We start from the raw sequence: 7,775 nt of genomic DNA, 5'->3' as shown, positions 1-7,775 counted from the left end.
TTGTTCTTATACTTTCATAATCTATTTTGGTCATCTTTAATAACTGTTTTGTATCTAGGATAATTTATATATTTTTGTTATTTTGAATCATTTGTCAGTAAATCCAAAGACCCCATTTCCTTAAATTCATTAATACAGCTTTATTTCAGTTTTTGTAGTGACACTTTCCTTATTAAATTTGCATGTTCTTTTCAGCTTTGCATTGATTGCATTTTATGAACTAGTTATCTTTACTAGTTTTCACTTAGCAGGAAAAAAGAAAAAAAATAACCACTGAGTGCTTATAGTAATTCTAAAGATCTGTTAGTCTTTTCTATGGATACTTTATTCAATTCTCCTACTTTCTTGCAGCAAAAATAGTCAAGAACAGGGTATCTTCTCTTGATCTCACAAATCCACACATTTTGCCAAACATCTTATAGAAGTACCCAGAAACAGTTTCTTCTAATCCAGATGAGGAGCCTAGTTGCCAATACCACTGTTTCAGGAGTTTGAACAGTAATTCTGTGGCGAAAAATACCCAAACTCCTCATATTTTGGGAAGGACATATATCAAATAGTTGAGAGGGGCTTTTGAAAAGGTGAAACATTGACCTATAGAACACTTTTGGATTGACCTGTACCCTTAAGAGTTATAAATGATGGCATTTGATTAGATCCCTATGTTTTCAGATGTGAACCTTCTCCCATATAACTCACTCTATAATGTCCCAAGATAATCGCTTGTGCTAATTGCCTTTAGTCTTTGGAAGACTGACATAGCAGTGATTCTACTAGGTGTTGTTTCTTCACAGACAAAATTGGATATTGCTCTAGTTTTCTCCTATAGATGGACTCTGTACAAGCGTGTCTTTGGACTCTAAGCTGTGCAGCCTTAGGAGAGGATGGCATGGATAAAGTGAAGTAGTTTATCTTACCATCTTCAATATCTATTTAGATTTTTTAATAATAATGTATATTTCTAAACATAGCCTGTGCACTGAAAAGGTAAATGTATAGACAACAATAAACTATTTTGAATAGATTTCTAGATTTACCAGTTAATATTAAGTGCAATAAAGAAAGAAAATGTCCCCAAATACCAAGCTTTTAACAAATTGTGTTTTCACAGAAGACCAGCAACATAGACTCTGTAGCTACCACAGGGTAGTGTTTCATGTTCTCAAACAAAGCTTCACTACCTTGATTTAGGATATGGAGGATGGCTAACTATGGTGTGACTTTCCTTTCCTTCTGAAATATTTGAACAGATGTATCACCCCAGGTAGATAGATAAACAACAGACAAAATAAAAGATTCCATTCAGGTCTGGCTTGGTAAATCATGAAATTGGATAGGGTTGCTAAGAGAATGATAAAGAAGTGATCATTCATAGGTATGTGGATAGTGTACCTAACTACATCACTGAAGAAGAGTCTACTCTACACAGCAACTGTCAATCTCTTATGTGACTTAGAGCTTGCTGTACCACCTGCTGAGCCTTCCCTGACATTCATGATTTACAAATGGGCAGAATTTGAGAGGGCCATCTGAGGGTAAGCAGAGCTGCCCCAGTTTCATGATGGCCTAGAGGATAGTGCACCACTACAGCAACCTTATTTAATTCAGCAATGTTATTTACTCATCTTGAAAACTTCTTGTCCGCCGTGTTCAGAGAGTCCGGTTTTATTCCCTGCCTTTTTAGACCCAGTCCAGCTGGCCTTGGTGAGTTCTTTCTGTCTTTGATACAATGCAGTTTACTATAGTTTAACCACTAATCTAATCTATGACAATCATATTTTAACTGCTTTTTTTTTCAGTTAACACTGTACTTTCTTTGGTGACATTTATTCATTATTGTCTAAAATCAAGTGATAGAAAATATGTATATTTACCTAATTATGTTATTTCCCTTAAAACCTAAAACTATATAAAACTTAATGGCTAAGTTCAAAAAAAAAAAAAGAAAACGTCTACATTGTTGAAATCATATAGGCTGTAGCTGAAGAAGGATAGTTATATACCATGTCTCTTGTTTTTCTTCTGACCAACAGAATAAAACAATATTAAGTTTGACAATATTTGAGGATGGGTTACAAAATATTCATTTTGCCTACACTTCTTAGAATATTCTTGTTAGATCTCACTCTCTGGCTGTTAGGAAATAGATGATTAGATGTTATCAGACATATATGTGCACTAAGAAATCCTCTTAGTGACAGCTGTGCCGGCCGGTAGCTGCACCTCGAGCAGTGGCATTTGGAGCAGACTTGAAACTGGATGGCTTCTACAGGGAGCCAGGCTTCTGATATAGACAAGATTTCTGGATTCTTCAATGATGGTGAACCTCCCACCACAAAGCCCAAGAGGCTGCTTCCAAGCATGAAAACCAAGAAACCTCAAGAACTCATGCTGGTGATTGGCACAGGCATTAGCGCTGTAGTTGCATTACAAGTCCCAGCCCTGAAATCCTGGAAGGGGTTAATTCAGGCCTTGCTGGACACTGCTATTGATTTTGATCTTCTGGAAGATGAGGAAAGCAAAAAGTTTCAAAAGTGTCCCCATGAAGACCAGAACCTCGTCCATGTTGCCCATGACCTCATTCAGAAACTCACTCCCCCATACCAGTAATATTCGGTCCACATTTTCCAAAGACTGTTTATATGAAGTATTTGATGACCTGGAGTCAAAGATAGAAGACTGGGGAAAACAGCTCCTTCAGTCTGTTTTCCATCTGATGGAAAATGGAGCCCTAGTATTAACTACAAATTTTGACAATTTCCTAGAACTCTATGCAGCTGACCATGGAAAACAGCTTGAATCCCTTGACCTTATTAATGAGGAAAAGGTTCTGGAGTGGGCTCAGGAGAAGCGGAAGCTAAGTGTGTTACACATCCATGGGGTTTATACCAATCCGAGTGGCATTGTCCTACACCCAGCTGGGTGTCAGAACGTGCTCAGGAACACTGAAGTTATGAGAGAGATTCAGAAAGTCTATAAAAACAAGTCATTTCTTTTCTTGAGTTGTGGCTGGACCGACATCACTTTCCAGGCCCTGTTCCTAGAGGCTGTCAAGCCCGTAAGTCTGACCTAGAACATTTCATGCTGGTTTGGAAAGGAGATGTAGATGAGTTCAAGAAGCTTCGAGAAAACATGCTGGAAAAGGGGATTAAGGTCATCTCCTATGGAAATGACTATGCCGATCTTCAAGACACTGACATGTGAGATCTCTACAAGAGGCAGATCCGCAGGGATGGCAAGAGAAGGCCAGCTAAATGGTTCTTCTTCAGGACACGGTGAAGTAAGAGGCTGGAGTACATGAGCAAGCTGGAGACATCACCATTAGACCATGCTATGGGGCTTTCCTGGGGATGTGCGTGACAAGGAAACATGCAAGAACTCAGAACAGCTCCCAGGAAGTACCAATACCCTAACTTGAAGCTTGGGTAAAATAGGGGTAGCAGTGTTGCACCATCCCTTCATGCTGGCTGCTTCTTGATACTCTGCTGCCTGGTTCAGTCTAATACCCAGTGACATCAGGACCCAATGCAGCCCCTACCCACCCCAGGGCAGGACAAGCTTGTCTACACAGTAGACCAAGATGATGGCTCCTGGCTATGGTTGGCAGCTCTGCAGGACTTGGGGGGCAAGAAGTCGTGGAGTCAGTGGGCTTGTGCTGAAGTTTTGTACTCTTTTTGTTTTTGTTTTTTTTTTTCAATTGAATTATGGCTTTAAAAATAAAAGAAAAAAAGAAATACTCTTAGTCATCAGCCTCAGCTAAGTTTCAGGAGCAGCGCTTCTAGAGAAAGTTCTGTGGAACACTGTTTTGGAAGTTTTAGCTCTTCCTCTTTCCCCAAAGATACCAGATAGTGTTAGAAAAGAGATGGGAGCGCTACACATAGCGTTTCTTGAAAGATAACTAATCCTTATCTCTTAATCATAAAACATGTATGATTTTTTTTATGCAGAGATATAGTAGAAAAATGAAAGATGGGATATCAGCAATACTTACAAAATTATTAAATACTGTGTAAGGTGAAAAGAATATTGGAATATTAAATTTATAATCTCCATAAATATACTGAGCCTTGCATTTTTTTACCCTTATTTACTAGATTAGGGATTCTTTAAAAATTATAAGAATTTATTCATCAATAAGACAGCAATTAGAATTAATTGCAAACTTTTCAAAGGTGTCAAATGAACAGATACACACAGCTAGTTTTTAATTATAAATATGACAAGAGTACCCGACTATATAGTTATACCGCTCATATAATCACTATCTTATTATTATACTTTAAATATAGTATCACTTTCATTTATCATATGAATCTTATTAAACAGTATTTCACAGAAGGTAAAAGTTGCCATTTATTTTATAATATTGTATAAAAATGTGCTGGATGATTTTTCCAATACGAAATAAAGCATATCCAATTTTTAGACCAACCAAGTACTCTATAGTTCTTTAAATGGAACCAGAAATATACTTTCAAGCTCACTGCGAACCCATAAAATTACTCTCAACCTCATGAGGCTAAACCACATTATAGTTTATCATGTATTTTTCATTTTGTTATTTCAAAGTTCCAAAACTTACTTTGCTCTTACCATTAAATTCTCATTAGTTTCCCCCTGTTTTTCCTTTTCTTTCCCTTTATTTTGTTTTTCTGTGATATCAGCAAGGCAAGGGACAGCCACCCTTCAGCTTATGTGATTCCAAAGGCAATGATACGCCAGGGAGAAGAGTCTTTGAGATGGATTTAAAAGGGAGCAGCATGTGTTTTAGAAGTATAGAATAACTACTAAAAATGAACACCGCCATTTTTCATGTTTTTAAGAAAAGAATTTATTTTGATTCTTTGATATGATTAGTAAACCATAATATTATACTGTGGCAAGATTGGTTATAAATTCAAAAAGACTTTGACACAAAGATAACCTTCTGGTTTCCAGGCCTTTCTATAAAATGATGACAAAGACATATCAAAAGGGAGCTATAGCATTTTATGTCAGAGGGCATTTCAAAGCATAGCAAAAAAAAAAAAATATGTCTGGGATTTTAACAGTTAAAAATATTATATTCTTTTCATGGCTATCAAATAAAGGACATTTTAAACCTAGTGATAGAAGAACCATTAAATTTTACTGCTGACATCAGTAGGAGGACAGTTACTCACTTGGATCTTTAACAGGTTTTTTGTGTCTAACAGTTTTGACACCATCACGTTGATTTTTGTCCCTGCCGCAAATGAGTAGCCTTGAGAAGTGTCTGCTGTCTGGAGTCTAATGTCACTGCAATTAAATTCCACTGGGAAGAAACAGCTTTAGAAGATGTGACTGGACTGGAGACACTGATGTTTGTTTAGATTGTGAAAATGCAGCATTGATCATGGCCACTGATTTCGATGAATGGCTCTCATGGAGGGAAGGTAGGAGCTGAACTTCTGCCTTGATATTTTACTTGTTGGAAAATGAAGTCTTCCCCTGCTTGTCAGGTCTTTACTCTGATATGTAGCCAATGCTCTCAGCTGGTAATCCGAAGGATGTCAAATAACCTTTATTTCCCAGAGGTCATTTTGATCTTTTTCTTCCCATTCTGACCTCATAACAGACCTATTCATCTTAAGTCCAACATCAAACATGAGGAAAGAGAAAGTTTTAGATTTTTTTCCAGGGCATGTAGGCATACTTGTAGCTGTTGTTAATACATAACACAGGTTTTAGAAGGAATTTTACATGCATATTAATATTACCAGTAGTTCACAGAATACCAAGTCAAATATTAAGCAATTCAATCGAATCTATTGATTCCTACAAACAAAGGAATAGCATTAACAGTGCTAAAGAGTCTCAAGTTAGAGAGGATAGAAACTCCCATAACACTTCTAGAGCCTGTTGTATTTTCCACTTCTCATTTTAATTTTTGCAAGGTTTCAGAGAATTCAGAGAAAAGAAAAGTAAAGAGAGAGAGAGAGAGAGAGAGAGAGAGAGAGAGAGAGAGAGAGAGAGAGAGAGATCAGGAAAACAAGATCCTAAGTCTTGGTGATATGACATAAAATAAATCAGGTAATCAATCAAGTGTCCCATGCACACATTCCCTTGAGAAATCATTAAAAAGCTAAAAGTTAAAAGGCAAATCTTTGCTATCCCAGGTCACTAGAAAATTCATTTTCTAAGAACTCCCACCTTCTCAGTCTGTTTATTTGATAATTACTGTGTACATTTGAAGATAAAGTTAAGTGATTCCAAGTATAATGTTCACTATATGATATTTAGATTCTAACACATCTGGTCTGTCATATAGATATTAGTAAAATGTGATGATATGATGAAACTTAAGCAGTGGATAACATCTAAAAGTCATGTAAAGAAAACTGTGGAATCAAATCACATGTGATGAAAAAGTTCATTCTATTGAATAATCTTAAATATGAAAAAAATACCCTTTCTTGAAAAGTTAAAAAAAAACACGTTTTAAAAATTTTTAGGTGATAAATTATTGTCAATATACTATTTGCTTCTATATGCTTAAGAATATTTTGGAAAAAAATTAAATTGTTATAGATTTTAAATTCTTGCTATAGCATATAATGTTTACATAGTTTTGATATTAATCCTTATCAAATACAAATATTGAGAACATTTTCTATATTTAAGCTTTTGTGGTACTCCGCTAATTTTTTCTCTTGCTTCTGAGAAGGATAAAAATCAGATGTCAACCAGTTAAATATAATGCTTCATTAGCAATACAATGTTTATTTTATCCATTTCACATCATTGTGGTTTTACACACAATGTTTGTGATAAAAACCATTCTGATATTGTATGAAGTAGAAAGTCAATGAAGTAAGAGGATAAATCAATTGATTAAAAATTGAGCAAGGGACTTCAATAGTCATTTCTTGACTATGATCATTTCTTAACAAATGATCAAGGGAAACAAAAATAACTTTCAAAGCTATTAATTATCATGAAAGTGAAAATCAAAACCATGATGATATATCTGTAATCCTGTTATGATTATTTAACAATATGATAAGTGTAATTGAGGATATGGAGAAAACAGAATCTTAATATACAGATATTGTTGCAAATGTATATCACTATAGACATTGATTAGAACAGTATTTGATACGGCAGATATAAATGACATCGTCATATAAGCCAGATTTCCATCTGTGTGTATGTGTCCTAAGGAATTCACACACACACACACACACACACACACACACACACACACACACACACACACGGAGAAGGCACAGACAAATAAATTTTGCATGGTCTTACCTCTTTGTGAATCCTAAAATAAACTAAAGGAATGAAAGGTTAATGTGGATGGTTTCCAGGGCCTAGAACTAAAACGCAAATGGTGAGATGAAGTCATAGCATTAGAGAATGTGTGAATTTTTCAAGAGATTTCAAGATCAGTTTCAAAGATCTGATGTATGGCATAGTAGCAATTAATAATTATTTAGTAATTTTAATAGTAAATATATAGTAATATTTAATATTAAAGAATATTCATATTTCAATTTTTCAGCATTAAAGGCAATAACCAAATTATTAAATTATGAAAGTTTTCATTGGTAGATAAATCGATAGATGAGGCAGACCTGAAGAAAACCCCAAATATACCACTCAGTCTTAATTAAAACAAACTTGTTAATATGTAACACTCTTAGTGAACCAGAGGATATACATTTAAGTGAAACAAAGAAGGAGAAGGCAAATATTGCATAGTTTTACTTCTCTGTGAATCCTAAAATAAATTAACGGAATGAAAGGTT

The 7,775-nt window shown here is 35.2% G+C and overlaps 1 pseudogene; it reads left to right on the top strand.

Annotated features, from left to right (window-relative positions):
• Window positions 1-2,259: 2,259 nt before the first annotated feature.
• LOC142837008 (protein FAM118B pseudogene) lies at window positions 2,260-3,354 on the top strand (annotated as a pseudogene).
• The last annotated feature ends 4,421 nt before the right edge of the window (window positions 3,355-7,775 follow it).

The sequence above is a fragment of the Microtus pennsylvanicus genome, chromosome 17, assembly GCF_037038515.1.
Source record: "Microtus pennsylvanicus isolate mMicPen1 chromosome 17, mMicPen1.hap1, whole genome shotgun sequence".
NCBI classification, from domain to species: domain Eukaryota; kingdom Metazoa; phylum Chordata; class Mammalia; order Rodentia; family Cricetidae; genus Microtus; species Microtus pennsylvanicus.
The sequence above is the reverse complement of the archived record's forward strand: the minus strand, read 5'-3'. Positions and strand labels throughout refer to the sequence as shown.